Source organism: Corvus cornix, chromosome 2 (assembly GCF_000738735.6).
Source record: "Corvus cornix cornix isolate S_Up_H32 chromosome 2, ASM73873v5, whole genome shotgun sequence".
NCBI lineage: Eukaryota > Metazoa > Chordata > Aves > Passeriformes > Corvidae > Corvus > Corvus cornix.
This window is the reverse complement of record NC_046333.1, coordinates 111,133,992-111,152,637: the sequence shown is the minus strand read 5'-3', so window position 1 is coordinate 111,152,637 and position 18,646 is coordinate 111,133,992. Positions and strand designations below refer to the sequence as shown.

At 43.4% G+C, this 18,646-nt stretch overlaps 1 protein-coding gene across 6 annotated transcripts in view; it reads right to left on the bottom strand.

Moving 5' to 3' along the window:
* DTNA (dystrobrevin alpha) overlaps positions 1–18,646 on the bottom strand; it is a 222,528-nt gene that overhangs the window by 122,056 nt on the left and 81,826 nt on the right. Inside the window, exon 1 of one of the 6 annotated variants that reach the window (XM_019286823.2) lies at positions 10,809–10,830. The exons of 4 other annotated variants lie outside the window; for them this stretch is intronic. The gene's annotated coding sequence lies outside the window, so the exon portion shown is untranslated. Of the gene's footprint in view, positions 1–2,303; positions 2,434–10,808; positions 10,831–18,646 lie in introns of those variants that run through there. One more of the 6 variants, XM_010401203.4, reaches the window with a different exon arrangement.

Below are 18,646 nucleotides of genomic sequence, written 5' to 3'. Positions count from 1 at the left end.
ACCATGATCAGGATTATAATCTTTAAGAACATCTGTAGAGTCTAATATGGTCATAGAAAAAACCCAGGCAATGGAATGCTATTTGGTGAAGGAAGCCACCTTTTACTGACAGTGCTCATACTCCTTCTGTTCACCATGCTTCATCAAGAATATGATTTTTGATACCCAGACATCCATAATCTCTTACCTTTTTGCTAGTCTAGCAAAGATGACTAGCTGGACACTCTCCCCAAAGTTGTTTTGCTCAATAATGCAGCCTTTAACTGATACTCTCACTTCCTTTTCTCCCCTCCTTGTGATAAACTATTACATCTGTGATTCCAAACACAAATGGAGAGTGGCAGTACTCAGTAAGAAGGAACTCTGTTTCCTTTTATCTAGATTCCTTAATTTTTTAATTCCCTGGACAAACTCACTCCTAGTGCATCTCTGTAACAGCTAGACAGTGTGTTAGTGATACTATGCTATGAATCACTTGCATCCCTGGTGCCTTACACTTGGGCCACAATGAATGGGTTGTATTAGTGAAAGAGCTCCTGGGTGTTTGAATTAGGTTCCTCATTCACCCAATCAAACAAGGTCCCTAAATCTAGACAGATTAAGCTCCATTGATTGCTTAAATAATTTGACCTGGATTCCCTTGCTCTGCTTGAAGTGGTGGAATCAGAGCTAAATCACTGTCACTGTCCTACTTCGCTTGAGTCTTCCCTTGTACAGCTAATCTTCCCCTTCAAAGACTTCCACCCTTTCTAAATACTCATTTTCAAGAACCCCTACTCAACTTCTTGCAAACCTGTCTCATTCTGGGATCAGCGATCCTTAATGGACTGCACGTTTATATGGTTTTTTATTTCACAAATTCTCTCCTGTGAGCTGACAGGCAGAGTGGCTGCTTCTTCCACTCTGTTGAAGTCACCTCATTACAGCCAGGGGAGCCTCACTCAACCCTGAGCTGTGACTGCACAGTTCCCACAGTGCAGCACAAAGCACACTTGCTCTGTGCTGTGGGAAAGCTGCCTACCACTCAAGGTTTGGCTCAGTTATACCCCAACTCAGACTGTCCCTTCTTGCCACTGAAAGGGGTGAGTAAAGGGAAGGTCTGGCCTTTGCAACATCCCTCACTTTGCACAGGAATGCTTCCAGTCTGCCAATAGTGGCAATGAGCGCTTTGAACTCTGGACCACCAGGGCTATAAATGTATCTGGAGAAACAGAAGGGTTGCTTGAAATCTTTTACTTAGGGCAGTGGAGGAAAACTGCACATTTCAACACTCTTGATACGTTGCCCTACGTTAAAGTAGTGGTAAGTGGTAAGAAAGAAATATGTTCTAAGTTGTAGATAATAGAAAAGCATTCAAAATGTTGGTAACCCTTCATGGGAAGCAGGAAAAGTACTAAACCATCTAACTTGAATTTCAGGAAGGTTCACCATCTTCTCCACTACCGTTTTGGTCCCTCAGTTTTTCCCCTTCTAAAGTACTGTTGTCTTCCTCCACCTAAAGGATGCCACTTGAAAACCTGACACATTTAACCTAGTGATGAGTAAAAGCAAAAGAAAAGGTGCATAAAGAACATGGGGGAGTAAATAGTTTTTTGAGTTTGACATGGGTCTGAATAAACATAGAAGTTCAAGGCTGACATTAATTATTTCTCTTTACCTGTGTGGATGAATGGTTAACAGGGTGAAACCCACAATAACCTGTGGCACTGTTTCCACTTTCATGTCTTTACAGGTGCACTAATGTTTGTTTAACTGCATTAACAACACTGCTAGGTTTAAGGAGGCAGCAGAAAACCCGAAGGAGTAAATTACATGAAAATTCATTTCCAAGAAGACTCAGGCACCCTGATGAAGCAGATTGGGAGGGAGAGAGGAAGAAATGTTAATAAATGCTAAAGGGAGTAGATAATTTGAAAGTACTGATAATAAAAATCACTAAGTAGATAATGCCCTAAATTCTGACTGACAACAGAGATGTTCTGAACCACTGTGCAGACAATAACAAAACCAAAACTTGTTCAACATCTTCAAGTGAAACTGAAACAACAAAAAACCCCTTATATATACTTTTTGCATTGATTTGAGGACAATCACCCCCTAATCTGTAAGACTGGCCTCTCTGCAGTAGAAGAGTCCCTCTAACAGTTTCAACCATTGCCAATGTTTTCACATTGTCACATTAGCAAAGCAACTTTAAAAAAACCCCAACACTTGGAAAAGCTAAGAGAAAACTCTCTGGAAAGTTGAGCTGCCACACAGAGGAGGGTTAAGATCTCAGGTTAATCGATGCAGCTGTACCTTACCTGGTTCTGCAGTTTACCACCTCCACACGCCTCTACCTTCCGCTGTGCACAGCATGTGCTGGGAGCTGGAGCATTTGACCTTCCCCAGCTCTCCACCAGAAACTCCAGTGCAACCTTTACCTTCAGCAAGGAGCTGTGTTCCTTCTCCCCCTCGTGTTCTGCGCAGAGCAATCTAATACACCTCATCATGTGGTGTGTTGCTATAGCAGCAATGAATCCAGCTGCTGCAACACAAAAGACTGACAAAAAGTTGGGTTTTTTTCCTGTCCACCCACCCGGTAAAAGTCAGGGTTGTTTTCTTGTGCAGCAAATCTAACCCAGATAGACTCATGTCACCTGTGAGAGCTAAGTAGCGGCAAAGTCTCAAAAGAGAGACACAAACTATAGGTTTTGCTTTGGGGGACGACTTGGGGTTTATTTTTAAGAAAACAAATGAGTCAATAGTATGAAATCAACACCCCTTAAGCAGATAATCATTATTTTTCTGCTCCTGCCATTCACTGGTTTCAAAATTTAGGTCCTTATCTCCATAGGAATTGCAATCACAAAATCATGCTCAGCAGTCAGAAATGCAGTGGTAATACAGGTACAGATACAGAGCCAGTACAGGTGACAAACACCAGATTTACACCTTCAGAAACAAAGAAACCATGCACTTCCACTATTGTGGTCTGGGAAAAAAGGTTTACGAAATTGTTTGCTTGTGGAACAGAAAATAATTTCTCTGTAAAGTACTAAATAATCATTATTAATAGTGCCCTACTAGAATAAGAGCGAGGACTAACCACAGCAGAGCCTTTTGAGTTAAACATTGATGCTGTACAGCTTCAAATGTATTCTTGCACTACTGAGACATCTTAGTAATACCATTCAAAGTCTGCCTTGGGAAGTGTACTAGAATACATGAATTATCACCTCTAAGGTCCCAGTCTTGTAACTGCATCTTTGAGAACAAATTCTTCCTGCAAAGCAAGGCCAAATTTTTCCTCCAGCAGTTTCAGCACAGAAAAGGACAGAACACGCAACGTAGCCAAGCCTTTCACCCGCAGAAAGCTTCTGCAAGAGCAGAGACTGAAGTGGCAGCAACCTGATATCTGCCATATGAACTGCGCCTTGCTTTCCTGAAGTGGTCCTAATGAGGTTTTCCCAGGAACCTGCCTTCCCCGAAATGTGCTAGGCATTTAGAGTAGTCCAAACTGCTGCTCATTTTCAAGATTAAAATCCTGTTCAAGGTGTGAAAGATACTATTGCTCCAGGAGTGCCTGAATTAAGAATGTAGTTCAGCAACTACATCATCAAAAAGTCTACTTTTCTATTTAGTTCTCCATTTATCTGAGCATAATGGAAGATGTAGAAAAAACCAGCTACTGCAATCCGGACCTCAACCCACTACGTTAGAGTCCAAAATAAAAATAAAAATAAACCCCTAATTACTAATTCATTCTCTTTTACTGCTTTATAAGTAGAGTCAAACTCTATCCAAGTTAATTCATAGTATTTTTACCCTATTTTCATACAAGGCTTGCCAAAGCTGTTTGTGGAATCTGCATCTTGCTGTATCTGTCAGCAAAAGCTGGCTTTGGAATTCACAGATCTCCAGTTTTGAAGATGCTCAAAGCTGCAGTTGTTCTAAGAGATCGCTGAAGATGGAAAACAGCCATGAAGGCTCCTGGAAGCGTCACCTTACTCTGCCTTGAAACAGGTATTTACTTATTGATTCACTTTTAAAATTCTGTCTGGCACTCTAGATACAGGGTCAAAACACATGGTGCAAGAGGATTCTCCACAGAATAATCTCTACAATTACTCAGTGCCATCCTCTTGTTAATACACAGTGAATTTTCTTCCCCTGATGCTGACTATCAGAACAGATAGGCCATAAAGCACAGCCTGAAGTTGAATAATGTGTCTGAGTTTCAACTGCTACACAGTTGTTTGCAAGCTCTGTGTTAAGTACTTCACACACAAACAATTGCAAAAAAGCCCCAAAAGCTGAAAGGCAAGCAAACCTTCTATGCACATCTCTTAATATTACAGTCTGTCTTGAGTACTGTTAGTGGCTTCACTCAAATTCTGTACAGAGTAAAAAAGTGAAAAAGAAAACCTACTGAGGGAGTCTAATGGACTATTAAACAACATCACCTGTTATAAAAGAAATGAACACAGCCTTTTGAAGAGCAATATCCCTCAGTATGAACCATCAGTACGATCCAGGTCAGGCAGCTGAAGCTGCAGGCTGGAGCCCCAGCAGAAGTCCCCCCCACCCTGTGACCAGAGGGCTTTCCCACTCAACAGAACTTGCGGTCGTACAGCACCTGCTCACTGTTTACAGAAGGGCTGACAACACATAGATTAACAGAGCCATAATTTCAATAATTCATGTCTGCTCTGATGTCCCAAGGCCAAAAGCAAGCTCCTGTGTCACTCATGATTTCACGCTTTCACAGTTTTTATCTTTCCTGCTGTGTTCCAGCTCTCCTTCATCCCACGGATTTGTAAAAAACTTCAGGGGACCTGCAGGAAAATCCAGACAGTTTTAGAAATTGTGCCTGTCAGTAATGGAAGACAGCCCTGAACTCTACAGGTTTTTTTAAACACAGGTAGGCACCTGGAATGTGCTAAGAAAGGTGGAAACCAGCTTCCAGATGGCAGTTACTTTTGTACGGAAAGAGTCGGGCACGGCTTGAAGCATCATCGCGTGCTTACTGTTCTGGAACAGAGTCAGTTAATAACTACCTGGGAAATGCAACAGGAGAAGGAGCCAATGTCAAATGTACTCACAGGAAGGTTACTCTGCCTTTCTTTAAACACCTGTTGGGCAGGGACTGCCTGACAGAGATGGCATCAAGCACATATGTGCTTCTAAGACGAATGGCTATTTTCCCATCAATGTATATTCTCATCAGAAATGCTACTGAACCTTCTAGAGGGCTCTGTTCCTACTGCCATAGGGTAACTGATCCTCTCACACAATACTCAAGCCATACAAAATAAAGGTAAAACTTGGCTCCTGTGAGTACTGACTCCCTCTGGATGAACTCAGCCCGCAGCAGACTTGCCAAGACTTGACTCTCCCTTTTAAAAGGCAGTGTGGGATGGGATAATGGCACTGCTCCGGCACTTCCAAAGCCAAGCAGGACATGGCACAGGGAATCACATCTCACTGCCCCACTTGCCCAACAGACAGCATGACTCCACAGCATCCCTACCCAGGCATCAGGCAGCTGCTTGGGTCAACGAGGAGAAAAGGCCTCCCCAGTGCTGCCCAAAGGGCTGAAAGCTGGGCTGCAACCCCAGGAGATTGCGAGACACTAAAAGGGAACAACCTGTGGTTGGGTCTGTTTGCTGTCAGATTTCTGAGCCAGAGATAATCACAGTTTTAGGCTTTCCTTTATATAAAGACCAGTGCCCAGACTTCTTTCCACATTTAACTGCTTTCACAAGGAGCGAGGACCATTAAGTCCCATTGATCCAAGATGCATCCTGGCTGAGCCAATCTCTGTGTCTCGGCAGAGCTGCCGGGCACAGTGCAAGGGCACCCAGCTGGCTCCTGAGGAGTGTCAAAATGCTGTGCCAGCTCTGGTTCACAGCCTGCCATGCTGGACGCAGGCAACTCTTGCAGTCACTTGGAAGTCACCACCAGATGATCCTGAGGGACCTAGGCTCTGCAGGCCCCAACAGCATGGATCCAGCATGGCTTTCCAGTGCCCCGAGCCCCATGCAAGCCACTGCACAGGAGGGCAGGGACAGCCAGAGGGCACAGCCGTGGCTGCACCAGTGCTAACAAGCCCAAGTCCGGGCTCAAGCTTAGCCGGCTGCCCTTCTCAAATTAAAACGCCTCAGGCCACAGTGGTGGGAATACAATGCAGAGTCCTCTCTGCGGCTGAGCTGCTTCATGACACTGCAACTATTTTGTTCCAGTTCCAGCATGGCTGGGAAGGCGAACAGCAGAGACAGGAGAGAGCAGCCTGGGTTTGGCACAGGAGAGACCTTGCACTGAGGCAGGCAGAGTTTGTGTTACAAAACTGCGCCCTTATCTCGTAATAGCTGAAAAAAGGTTGTGACAACTGAAGTCTTTACAGCTCCTCCTTCCCCCTATTCCCTCCTCCCTGAGGATATAACTACCTGGTAGCTGGCAGTGCATGCCACTGAAAGCCAAACAAACACTCAAGCCCTATCGTGCAAGAACCTGCAGTGTCCCAAAAAATGATTTCGATTATTTGACGAGTGGGATTTCTTACACAGTGTGTGCCTCTGGTTGAGATTAAATTCTGAATGCAAAATAAAGCACTTTAAGCAAAATGGGTCAGAATGAAAAGAACCCTTTGAAGCCTGGGCTCAGTCTTGCTTTTTGCCTACGAGTGATGGACCCCTGGGGTGGCTGGGAAGACAGGTGTGCCACCCAGGGATGCTGCCACACCAAGCCAAATGAGTAACCCTACCTTGGCAGAGAGCAAGTACAGTGACCCTGCCTGCACACACCTCCATGGATGCCTGCAAGGAGCCTGCCAGCTTCTCAGCTGGCTCCTACAGGATTGCTGAACAACTGAGAAAATCCAGATACATGGGCAGGGGAAGAGAAAAAGAGAGGAAGAAAGCAAGCAAGCAAGGAAGATATACATAATTTCCAGGGTTTTTTTCACCATTCTTACCTCTTCCCCAAGAGTGCCTATGAACAGCCTAGGAACTGAAGGGGTTGACCTGTGTTCCCCATGCTGCTACAAGCAGCACACTCTTTCCAACACAGGACTGGTCTGTGCAATGTCCTTGTTAATTACTGGTGGGCCACTTGGAATTTTTGCTCACTATTCTGAATCATTTCTGTATTTCTCCTTCCTGGGGAGAACTCACCAGCCACCACAAAACAGTGTCAAATATTTGCCATCCATGTTAGGACTTTGTCAAGTCAGGCTTTGCATTTCTCTCTCTCTCAGGTGCTTGACATATTCCTTGCCTCGTCCTGCTGCCCTTCCAGAGAATGGTTACTATGGCACTGAATACAAGGCCAGTGATGCCGTATGAAGCAGCACTGTAACACTGGCAGGAACAAATGTTTGAAGACTGGACTACAACTCTACAGCAGAGTGACAGCTTGAGCACTTCCAAAGCAATGGAGCAAACATGCAAACACAAGGGGCCAGGGAGCAGTTTGATAAAAGAGCCTTTTTCTAATGGTTCTCAAAAGGAAGCATTTAAAAAAACATCCACAAATAAACTGGCAATTAGGTTCCCTACTACCACGGTTGCTTCTACACTCCTGCAGAGACGGTTTTACATGAAACACATTTCTTCATTTATATTTTAACATACTTCTGCAAAGGCAATAGCTCAAACTGCCTCAAAAACCATCGGGGCTAAAATAGCCCAGCCACCGGCCCCGGGCCACTCACCCAGAAGGAATGGGGCTCCTGCCAGTCCTGCCCAGACCTCCTGCTCTCTCCTCCCCCACCACTGCCCACCCACCCAGCACCTCATTCCCACCTCCCAAGCAGCTTAGGTGTGAAATGTGTGCTGGGGGCACACATGCTGTAATTGGCATGCAGGCATGGCCTAAGGCAGATGCCTTTTTTTTACATTGGGCAGACAATTTTAAAAGAGTGCAAGGTCTCTTTCAGCAGTTCAATGATAAATGACCTTTAAGATATACACAGACATAAGCAATGGACAAGGTGAAGGCAGCAGACAGCCTGAATTTGCATATATTCTATTTTAAGAATCTAACATGAATGACCTGAACTGCCCATGTAGAGACATCTGCCTCTCTACATTGAAGTCACTGGAATTGCTGCTCCTAACGCTGTTGTCTGAAATGCATCCAAGCTGGATGCTAAAGCAGATGGTATCAGTACATCTCCTAAGGTTCTGCTCTAAGCAGACATACCCTAACCTCTTTTCAAATGAACAAAATAAATTATAGGAGTGCAGACCTAAAATCCAGGTGATCCAGGGGCTGGAGGGATCCTCTGCAGAATCCCCTTATGCCAGAGTGGTTATACCTGCTGAGAGAATAGTGATGAGGGCTTCTGCCTAAAGCTCTAGGTCACTTCATCCATTTATTTGCCTTTACCTCACCTAACCAGCACAAACTGAAGAAGGTCAACCCAGTACAGAAAAGCAAACCTTGTGGGCAAAATGGAGGCCAGCCAAGGAGGTGGGTGGAAGTCAGGAAGTGCCACCCTTCCCTCTGAGTCGGTGCTTGTGCCAGGGGTGGATGGTGAGTGTCAGCGGATGTTCTCAGAAGCAGGGCTTTTAGACAAGGAGCTGAGCAATATTTCTGATCATCTATCATTATGAATCATGCAGTTCTTCTCTATAATATTCTGCCCAGCAGTACTGGCCAGATTATGTTATCAGTAGATAATTTTGATTGCTAAAGTTTCCTCAGCAGTTGCAGTCAGGCAAAGCACTCCTCCTTGCTTTCTGATCCTAGATCCAGGTTCCTCTGATAGGAATGGGTATTAAGATTCCTGCAAATACAATGCTTTATACAGTCTCCCAGAACATTTAATTCCTATGATTATTAAGGATATATTTACACACTGCCATTATCCAATTTTGTGTGGTTTTGTTATCGTTTGAGGGGGGGGGGGTTTGCCTACATCTGTCACAAAATATAGAAATTCTGCCTTTTAAGAGATCTAAGGACTTCCTTTTCTCAGCTTAGCATAAACTATACATGGTGATGTTTGCCTCTGTAGATATGTGGTAGGAATCCTGTTAGCATTTATGTATGCCTCCCTAGATACTTATTCCATGCTTTAATTAACCCTAGGATTTGAGTCTTTCATGATAAAATTATTAAGTAGGGCCACTGTAGTGTGATTTAACCACTCAGCCAGAGGAAGACAAGGATATTTTATTTTCAAAATGACAAAGGATATGCCAACAACCTTTTAAGTACAGTAGTTCACTGGCAGTTATAGCACCATGATAAAACCAAAGTCACTGAAGATAGCACCATGACATTAGTAGCTGAAAAGCTAAAATGGATATGGCATGTCTGGTCTGCTTTGTTTTACCTAGTTTAAGGGTATCAAGGGAAGTGTGCCATATATATCTGACAGACTGCTTTTATAACCACAACCTGGCATTTTATATTTACAGCTTGGCATGTACTATGAGGGAAACTGATGTGCAACACTCATCCGGTCCCTCAATGAGATAAACATTAAGCTGCCACAAATTTTAGAACAGCTAAGCATCTCTATTTGAGAGCAATTGTACAGTCTGGCAGGTAGAGTGGGACTGCAGCAAAGAGGCCACCACCTAAATGAGACCTCAGGACCACCCCTAATTTCCCTCGCCTGTCCCAGGGCCTGGGGGCAGAAGAAGCAGAACCCATCTCTGTGGGGCTCCAGCTGCTAATCCACGGCTGTAAGCTCCAGTGGCCAGCTGACTGTGTGCTTAGGAGGGGTTTAGGCTACCTGAAACACCACTGAACAGATAATGCACACTTCACCATCTGGAGCTTTCCTCCTCAGCCACAAATGCCAGAGACCTTATTTCAAAGAAAAGAAAAAACCCATACATTTCTCGTCCATATGCTACTGGGACCTGACTGCCTCTCTGAGGCTGAACCTGGCTACAGGTCGGGTCTGCAGGTCCCCAGAAGACAGGGGAAGAACCAGACTCAGCTGATAGGTGAAGTAAACAGTGTCCAACACCATGGCAATGAGAACAAATTCCTATCTATCTGCTTTCATACATGTTCTCTCAAGCTTGCTGTTGTGTTCCTGTGCTGCCAGGCAGCATGAGCATTCTGCTGTGGGGTGCACTGCAACAGCATGCCTCCCTCAATGCTATGAAAGTTATTTTGCCCTCAAGCAACAGAAACCCGAACAAAATTTTGTTTGACAAGGCTTCTCACTAAAAAAAGAACCATAGTATTTAACACGAACAGTCCTTAAAAGATACAATCAACTTTTTTTTTTTAAATAATCACATCTTCAACTTTCAAATATGCTATTATTACACAGTATGTAAAATGACTTCAAATAAAACAATTCTGTAAGTAAGTGTATTTTTATTTCCTTTTGTTTGCTTTACATCTTGAACAGCACTTCTGTTTGTGCAGCTTTTAATATAAAAGCAGAGGAGAGTAGTAACAGAATAAAAGTAACACAGATGAGATTAAGGGAAGTACATTAAGCTAAAAGTATTTTTAACTCTTACTTTAATATTTGATTACACTTCATGGCTCATCAACATTTTTGAAAAAGTAGGATTTTGCTGCAAGTTTACATGTTGCTTTATTATCTTACCCCAAATGTTTTTATTTATAGTGCTTTGCCAATACCCATCTTTTGCCCTTTTTAGCAACTTGCCTAAATAAGTTTGGGAGATCAGCAGGAAGCAGCAACGTGTCTGAGATACTTCCATCTCCTCACTGCTCTTAACTGAGTGAACATTTCCCTGTAAGCGAGAAGAGCCCCAGAATTCTGGAGAGGATCCAAATCCACATTCATGCATGGACTTTAGACAAACACAGGTTGAACCTTGCCTTACCTGGTCCACCACCTTGCTGTTTGTGCTGGCCCAAGGCAGTCTCCACCTGGATGATGGACAAACCAAGCTCAGGTAAGGCTGTGTGTACAAGCCTAAATCCTCTGCCATTTTATCCATCCCATTTTGCAGAACACATCTCCATCATCTGGTCGACTTCCAGCAGGAAAATCAGATGTAAACTGGCTCTCTGAAGGCCTTGTATTACATCTAACAAAGCTGGTATTTCTGAACAGACTCACTGCTGGAGGTCACAGTGCACCCATGCAGCCAAAGCACAAGTGAGGCTCACAGGATCTGCTGAAACTTAGCCAGCTCCTGTGCCCCTGCTCTGCTGTGTGGAAGAAACTCTGCTTATGAATTCAGGGAGTCCAACTAAGCTCATTCCTAAGCCTTGGGAGGACTGGAAACCAATAAATCTTGCATTAACAGAGATGCAACTATTTGAAATAAAAACAACAACTGATTTTCATTTATGGGCCTATTAGCATTTTTTTTAATTCATGCACTGGGATGTAGTGGTTTCCCTAAATCTCTTTGAAAGCATGTTAATGTGTCTTTTTTTTAGTTTAGCAAAAGCAAAAATGGACAGATTCAGGGAATCTATTACAACAGAAAGAAATGGTGAACTAAATAGGGCACCATCAACAATTACAATAATGTGTAGGTATAACTGTGTCTATCTGCTATTAGAATGGAAGGTAAGTACAAGGCACAGACCTGTGATGAATGTAAAAGCCTTTCTAGAGAAATCTTAGAGGAAAATGTAATTATAAACAGTAGGTAAACCACAACACTGGTTTTTAAATTACTTTTACCACGGAAAGCCTGACTTTCCTGTTGGGAGTATGCTGAAGTACAGTTGTATGGGGAACAAAAGGAAAGCTGCAAGAAGACAGAATGAAATAAACTGATCATCACGTTTCAGTGAACTTTGTCACTGTGCAAATCAAACACTCTCCAGTGTCCAGCTGAGGGCACTGCAGTAGGACATCTCGCTGCTTTCATCTGGCCATACAATACACATGCCATGTCCACAGAGCTCTAAGTGCAAGTTGGGACCTCGCTCATAATATCCACACCTACTTTCACTTTGACTCACTGACGTGTGAAATGCTGCACAGGAAACGGAAGAGCATCCTGGCTAAAATTAGTCAGGTTGGATGCCTGCCATCAACTCAGATGGCTGAACAGGGTTCTGGCTTCAGCTGCAACCGGTTTGTTGTTCAGACATGAAGCCTGAAACAAACTTCACAATTACTTTAACAACCCTATTCCCAAATCTCAAAGGGGCAAGTCGTTTCAACCCATGTCTGGTGGGCTCACCTGGAAGACCCTTTCCTGCATCCACCTCTTTTTCCCTGTGCATGGCTCTGCAGGGGAGGGGGTCCCCAGAAAGGCGGGGACCAGCTGTGGGCAGCTGTCCCCTTAACAGTGTGCAGAAAGAGTATGAACCACAGCCAAGGGCAGCTTGAAAATAGGGGGCCAACACGGTGAGAGAGAGTAGGAACTGAAGTACCCAGGAGAGGTATCACTCCTGAGCTGGGTTGCTGGGGAATCCATCTGGGGTTGTTGGATAGAGTCAAGGCTGTGGGCAGCACAAGTACTGCTGAAGCCAGCTGTCTGGTTTGCCTTCTCCCGACATTTATCCAACTCATTTCCCTTAAAAACATTCCATACAGAGTTTTGGCATAAGGCATTCTGGCAGAAGAGTCTGTAAAGAGTTAATACATTTGGGTTCCAGCTCTGGCAGGCTGGATTCATTTCCTACTTATATTCAAATGAGTATCTTCTCCTGGTGCTTTTCCACAAGAAGTTCCCATTCCATTTGAGTAGATAAGCAGCCTTTTGCTCTAGAGAGGCCAATGCGGGGAAACGAAGGAATGATGATTAAAAAGGAGGCAAAACAGTACCTACCTTCCTGAGGAGACCTACACACCTCTTAAAACACCACACTGAAATGGCCTCGAGGTTCATATTGGAAAAGTGACTCTCAGGATCAGGTTCCTGATCATTTAAAAATACAGCACCAATGCAAACTGCATTCACATTAAGTAAAACAGTAGTTTTAATTTTTACTGAACAAGGAAACTTCTTAATTATATTTTGAAAAATGTGGTCAAATGTATTTTAGCAATGTCACTGTTGTTAATTTAAGCTCTAGTTTTAGTATCAGCTGAAAAATTGGAACGGATTCTCAGTTTATCATCTTTGTTTTGGCAACATTTTATTTCCTTAAGTTTTACCTAAATTTAACTACAGCTGTTTTTCTTTCAATAGCAACATTTGGTATTTGTATCAGACAATCACCATAGCAAGAAGGCATCTGTAACTGTGAACCCAACAGATCTGAGTGTTATCAAAATAGTTTTAGAAACAATGTTTGACAATTTATAAAATGCCACATATTATGGCAACACTCAGGCCCATACTTTTCCCTGAAAACAAAACAAATTAAAATTAATTTCTGGCTAAATTTATGGATGAAGTACAAGAGATAAATGACCAATCCCCCTTGGTGTTTCATCTGATCCCCTGACCACACTAAACCTCAGCATTTAAGTCTTCGAATTTTGCGTTGAGAAGAATATACAGGAAGAATATACAGGACTGCCATCCATAGCACAAAAGATGAAAGAGGACAAAAATTATAAAATAGGGAAGGTTTTGATTTGATTGCATATGAAAGATCAGCAGAGACAGTTGGGAAGCCAGATCTCCCAGTGCCATGACATGTTTCACCCATACCTGAGACCAAAACTTTTGTTTCTCTCTAGTTCAGTAGAAACAAGGTTGCTCGCCATATGGAAATTATTTTAACAGTAAAACACATCATACACTTTGCAAAAATACTTCAAAATGAAATGTGGCTTGGAAATTATAGCAAATTGTAATTTATATTTTGGTATCACTGAGAACATTATATTTTAGAAATTGTTCCAGCAAGGGATGCGAGGCAAGTTGTAAAGTCTTAAGGAATACAGTAAAAGCAACATCATTCATAACTGGGTATATTTTTGGTTTACAACAGGAAGTTGGTTTTAGAAAAAAAATTGCATAAGGACACTCATGTTAGAAATCACTTGTACTCAAGTATTTGCAATACATACTTGAAACTAGTGGCTGAGTGTGGAGGGAACTTTCCAGTTCTGGTGCCATTCTGTATTTGAACTGGCCCAACAAGGGATCCTGGGCTCAGAGTCTCTCGAGCCTGGAGGAATGAGTGGGGAGGTGTACTGAGGACTTGTTTCCAGCATTCTGATTCTCAACACACAGATGCAAAGGACCAGTTTCTGCAAATATGCCAGGCACCTGGGTACCTCACCCTGTCTGCAGAGAGCAAATGGATCACAGACAGTGCACGAGAAAGCCCATGTAGCTCTGATTTTCCAAATGGGAAGCTTGCCTAGCAGTTCTTCTGTTTGGTCCATTTTTCTTGCTTAGTACAGTTGGCAGGAAGGAGAATGAACCAACTGAGAGAAGGGCAATCAGGACTCTCCCCTTTGTGTAGTCAGCCCACACCTGGCACTATTTGCAGCTCAGTACTGCAACCTCTGTTTCCCTTGAGGGCATCTCAAAATCTTTGTTCAGTTCCTGATTTATTCTCCTGTGAGGTCAGTTTAAACCTCCATTTTCCCCAGCAGTGATTAACTTCACTTAACTTTTGCTACAGCTAAATCCAGTACTGGTACTTTCAAATAAATCTTGGTTTTTAGGTTTTATTGTTTTGTTTTTTTTAATATAATGACACTGCTGCAAACAAATATAAAGCAATCAAACGAAAGGTAATTGAAATCAGCTTATCTGCTCAGACACTGCAGCAAGCATTGCTCAGAGAGTCAAAAATTTTCACGTGAAATATGAGACCTTTTCTTACAAAGTACTGTGAAAAGCCAAGTTGGCTGGGATTTTCCCAATACAGATTCATGGGTTGGAAGGGACCTTAAAGATTATATAGTTCCAACACTCCTGCCATGTGCAGGGACACCTTTCACTAGACCAGGATGCTTAAAGCCTCATTCAACCTGGCCTTGAACACTTCCAGGGATGGAGCATCCACATCTCTGGGTAACCCGTTCCAGTGCCTCAACACCCTTGTAATAAAAAATTTCCATACATTCAACCTAATGTCAGTTAAAAGCCATTGCCCCTTGTCCTTTCACTGTCAGCCCTTCTAAAAAGTCTCTGTCCAGCTTCCTTGTAGACTGCCTTCAGGTAGGGACAGGCTACACTAAGGACTCCCTGGAGCCTTCTCAAAGCTGAACAGCCTCAACTCTCTTGGCTTGTGTTCACTGGAGAGGTGCTTCAGCTTCCTAATCATCTTCATGGCCTCCTTGGAACTTGCTCCAGCAGGTCCATGTTGTTCCTGTGTTGGGGACCCCTGAAGTGGACACAACACTCTAGGTGGGGTGCCAGGAGATGAGTATGGGGGCAGAATTCCCTCCCTCGGCCTGCTGGACATGCAGCTTTTGATGTCGCACAGGACACAATTGGCTTTCTGGGAAACAAGAGCACAGTGCTGGGTCATGTCCAGCCTCTCATCCACCAGCACCCCAAGTCCTTCTCCTCTGGGCTGGTCTCAATCCATGGGACTGCCCCTGGGTGAGCTTTGTAAGGTTTGCACAGGCCCAACCCTCAAGCCTGTCCATGTCCTTCCATCATGTTGACTGCACAACACAAGTCTGTCATCTGCAAATTTGGTGCGGGTGCATTCGATCCCACTCTCCATGTTGCAAGCAAAGATGTTCAGCAGTGCTGGTCCCAATACCAACCCCTGAAAGCCACAAGTCACTGCTCTCCACTTGGACATCGAGCCATTGACCGCAACTCTTTGAGTGTGACCATCCAGCCAATTCCTTATCCACTGAGTGGTCCATCCATCAAATCCATCCTGTTTTACCTTTTTAAAAATGGGGGTTATGCTCCCTCTTTTCCAGTCAGTGGGAACTTCACCAGACTGTCACAACCTCTCAAGTATGATGGATAGTGGCTTAGCCACGTCATTTGCCAGTTCCCTCAGGACTCATGGATCTACCTCATCAGGTCACATGGACTTCTGCACCTTCAGGTTTCTTTGATGGTCTAAAACCTGATTTTCTTCTACACTGAGTGGTTCTTCATTCTCCCAGTCCCTGCCTTTACCTTTTGTGACTTGGGCGGTGTGGTGGGAGCACTTGCTGGTAAAAATTGAACCAAAAAAAGCAACTGAGTAGCTCAGCCTTCTCCATGTCCCACATAACCACATTCTTTCGCAATCATACTTAAAAAACTGTCCAGGCAAATTGAAACAAAGAGCTTTATATTCATAAAGTTGCACTATGCTCCTAATTTGTAATTCAGGAGGATTCTGGCTTAATTCATTGTTTGTTCTGATTCCAGTCCCCTGTCTATAAAACTGGATTAATAGCACATCTTATCTCACAGCATTTTTCTGGGGACACAGACATTTATGAACCTGGTGTGATAATAAGATCACATAGACAAGAAGCTTAGAAATATCCAAGACAGACCATTCCTGCTAGCACTGTCTGGACAATAACCCAACAGGCTCAGCGCCAGCCTGACATGAAGACAAGGACTACCTTGTTCCTTTGAGTCCCTGGTCAGTGTTTGTTACAGCAGAGAGGAAAGCAAGCAAGCCAGACCATAGACAGTCTGGAGAAAGGGGATTTCCTGGGCAGGAGAGCAGCGGGGGACACCAGAAGACATTGGGGAGGAGGAGGGAAGAAGTGGGCTCAGTAACAGGTAAAGACATGCTGAAAGACAGGATCAGAGCAGGAGAGAAGGGACACAGCAGAGCCAAATGATGGTGAAAATAGAGAGGGGAAGGTGTGAGCAGCTATAAAGGAAACTTTCTTGCAAGGCACACATCCCTCGCCTATGAATTGTAACTATTATTAATGATCATTAATTCATGCTCATATGAACCTATCAGTAGTTTCTGGAGCTGCTCAGTAAACCCAGCCTGGTGTCAGTTTGGGTCTTAATGGAGATTTTCTCAGAATTTTCAGTTCTTATGTTTCCTGTGTCTTGTAACAACATCGGCAGTGTCAGCTCCAAGCAGCCTGAGTACTTCACATTTCTTACTCCATGCAAACATGTAGAAGGACAGTTAAATTATCTCACATAATAAATTATCTCACATAACACACACACATCCTCCTTGCACTGTAGCTGCACAGTGTAAAATACCATTCCTTCTTAACCAAAGGCATCGCTCCCTCCACCAGGATCAACATAAAGATTAGCTGTGAAGAGCATTAGAGAAACTGATTGATCAGCTGATTTGCACTCATCACTCACGTGATACACCAGATGTCCTGAACATGGAGCCCTTAACAGTTCATCAGTTACATACCTGTTAGCCTCTCTCTAAACTGTTGCATAAATCAGGAGATAAGAAAATAGCAATGAGCATTACAACATGCCTTGGATTTCACTGCTCTTTGTGAAAAAATAAATGGACTGCTCATAAAGGTTGAGCTGGAGATGAGGGCTCCTTCTTTCTCTCTGCAACTCACTTGGACAGTATAAAAGCTTTCAGACATTTCTTCCCTGAACATGAAAAGGATAAAGCAGCTGTTAACACAGGCTGTTATTTGGGAGGCTGTTAATAGAAATCAGGCAGAAATGTATAGCTCTCCCTGTCTCTCACATATCAGTGTCAGGGCACAGTCTAATAATTGAGCAATAAATCAAGTGAGCTAAAAGTCTAAGCATCCCACCGTCTCACTAAAGCAACTGCACCAGTTTTCATCCCTCTGCCTAATAGTGCTTAATCCTTACCTAAGTGACATGAAAGGCACCATCTTCTGAGGAAGGCAAGGATTCCTCAAGAAATTCACCCAGGTATGTGCTAAGACCAAATACAATGTGTGTATGTCAGAAACCTCTTTCTTGTTTATTTTGACAGCCTGAAAAATTTATTTGCTAAAACCATAAATACAGCTCTGACATTGTTGCATAGCCCTTCTAAACAGTACAGGCTTTTGTAGACCTCTTGTTGTATATAGGACCTCTAAATGGTACAGGATTTTGAAGTAATTTCCAGTATCTTACCACAATTTCCAATCCAATCACCTCAAAAACGAAATGGTAAGACACAAATCGAAAGCCCATTTCACCGAGCAGAGACCTTCAGATTAAATTTCTAAACTGAGCAGCTCCAAATGCCCTTGGGAAAACCTTTGTTTACTCTCAATAGTTTTTTTCTGTTTGTGAATGCTGTATGTTTCACTAACTACTGAACACTTCACTACTTCAAATGTAAGGCAAAATAGCACTTGCCAATGCTTTTATAGACCCAGGTTTCCCCTTGCCCCAACTCCCAGAGTTTCAAATACTGTTCACACATAGGCTGTTATGCTCTTGCTTTTCCCACTAAGGCCTTAAAATTACACTGAACTCTGGCCACAGAGTGAAAGCAAAACTATGACTCTTCTCCAAATCTCAGAGGGCACTTGGCTGCAGGACCTACTGTGCCTCTGCACAGCCAGAGGCATGTGGATCCAGCTCCTTATTCACAGCAGTATAAACACAGTGACTGTACCGATTTTGCTGTGGGTGTTTCCGGTGCAACCGAGCCAAATGACTGCTAACTTCCACAGTATTTTCTAAAGGTGAAGTAAGTCAGAGTAAAAATGTCTATGCTTATTAGACTGGGCAATTAACATTTTAGGGGAAACCTCTTATAATGTGGGATGGAGAGTGAGAAATGAACCGCTGATATGCTGTGAAATTGTATACCATCAGGATGATGCTAAGACACCCTGAGTTAGCCATAATGCTGAAGATTAGGACACTTACATCAGAGAAAAGAAGTCTTTAAATGAAGGTCACAC